The sequence below is a fragment of the Suricata suricatta genome, chromosome X (assembly GCF_006229205.1).
Source record: "Suricata suricatta isolate VVHF042 chromosome X, meerkat_22Aug2017_6uvM2_HiC, whole genome shotgun sequence".
NCBI classification, from domain to species: domain Eukaryota; kingdom Metazoa; phylum Chordata; class Mammalia; order Carnivora; family Herpestidae; genus Suricata; species Suricata suricatta.
Window position 1 is genome coordinate 54,328,146 of NC_043717.1, and position 2,304 is coordinate 54,330,449.

Sequence of the window (2,304 nt, forward strand, 5' to 3'; positions counted from 1 at the left end):
TTCATAGCTCCATTATTTGGAATGATTAGAATTTTAAAAGTGCCATTACAAAACATGGCATATACGTACAATGGAATGTTATTCAACCTTAAAAAAGGAAGAAAATTATTATATACATCACAACATAGAACTTTGAAAACATTCTGCTAAGTGAAATAAGCCAGTCACAAAAAGAGAGATCCTGTATGATTCCATTTATTTGAGGTATCTAGAGTAGAATGGGCTGTGAGAAAGAGAAATGGAGTTGCTGTTCATTGGTTACAGTGTTTCAGTTTTGCAAGATAAAAAAGTTCTGGAGATGGATGGTGGTGATTGTTGCATGCATAACTATGTAAATGTAGTTAATGTCATTGACCTCTACATTTTAAAATTAAGATGGTAAATTTTATGTTTGTGTAATTTACCACAATTAAAAGTTTAAAACAAAGAAGTAAAATAAAAGGGGGACAATAAAAGAATGAATTATTAAGTCAAAAGAGTATTACTGAGAAGATTTTCACAAGAATGATTTTCACGTAAATTCAGAAAAACAAAGAATTCTTCATAGGGAATCTAAAGTCCAACATGAGAAACATAAGGCTGAACTTAAAACAGAACTAAATATTAACAGGAAGAGGAAGAGGTAACACATAAAAGCAGTTACTGTGATATATCTAATTGCTCATTGGGCACAAGATAAAAAACAGATTATTCTCACAATACCCAGAATGGTTAAGAGACAGAGCTATATTTGTCATTTTACTTTATGTTGTTTTTGAAAAAATAACTTCTTGAGAAATGATTAACCCAATGATTAGTACACATATGTAAAATTTTACGTTTTGACATATGTATGTCACCATGAAGCCCCCACATCAAGATGATGAATTTATCTCTCCCATCAAAATTTCCACATTCCACATTTTATTTTTATTTTTTTACTTTTATTTATTTATTTTTTAATTTATAGTTTATTGTCAAGTTGGCTTCCATATAACATCCAGTGCTCATCCTCACAAGTGCCCTCCTCCATGACCATCACTCCCCTTCTCTTTTTCCCCTCCCCCTTCAGCCCTCAGTTCCTTTTCAGTATTCAAGAGTCTCTCATGATTTGCCTACCTCTCTGTCCCTAACGCTTTTCCCCCTTCCCCTCCCCATGGTCCTCTGTTAGGTTTCTTCTGTTAGACCTATGAGTGAAAACATACGGTGTCTGTCATTCTCCGCCTGACTTATTTCACTTAGCATGACACCCTAAAGGTCGATCCACCTAGCTATGAATGGCCAGATTTCATTCTTTCTCATTGCCATGAAGTATACAATGGAATATATAAACCACATCTTCTTGATCCATTTATCAGTTGATAGGCTCTTTCCATGATTTGGCTATTGTTGAAAGGGCTGCTATGAACATTGGGGTACACGTGCCCCTATGCATCAGCACTTCAGTATCCCTTGGGCAAATCCCCAGCTGTGCTATTGCTGGGTCATAGGGCAGTTCTGTTGATAGTATTTTTGAGGAACCTCCACACTGTTTTCCAGAGTGGCTGCACCAGTTTACATTCCCACCAACAGGGTAGAAGAGTGCCCATTTCCCCACATTGTCGGCAGCATCTATAACCACTTAATTTGTTCATTTTAGCCACTGTGACTGGCGTGAGGTGGTATCTCAGTGTGGTTTTGATTTGTATTTCCCTGATGATGAGTGACGCCAAGCATTGTTTCATGTGTCTGTTTGCCACCTGGATGTGCTCTTTGGAGGTGTCTCTTCATGTCTTCTGCCCATTTCTTCACTGGATTGTTTTTTGGGTGTGGAGTTTGGTGAGTTCCTTGTATATTTTGGATACTAGCCCTTAATCTGATATGTCATTTGCAACTATCTTTTCCCATTCTGTCGGTTGCCTATTAGTTGTCTTGATTGTTTCCTTTGCAGTGAAGAAGCTTTTTATCTTGATGAGGTCACAAGAGTTCATTTTGACTCCCGATTCCCTTGCCTTTGGGGATTTGTCAATGTAGGAAATTACTGTGGTTGAGGTTAAGGAGGCTGTTTTCTGCATTCTCCTTGAGGGTTCTGATGGTTTCCTGTCTCACATTCAGGTCCTTCAGTCATTTTGAGTTTATTTTTGTGCATTGTGTAAGAAAGTGATCTAGTTTCATTCTTCTACATGTTGCTGTCCAGTCCTCCCAGTACCACCTGTTAAAGAGGCTATATTTTTCCCATTGGATATTCTTTCCTGCTTTGTCAAAGATAAATTAGCCATACATTTGTGGGTCTAGTTCTGGGTTCTGTATTCGATTCCATTGGTCTATGTGTCTGTTTTTGTGCCA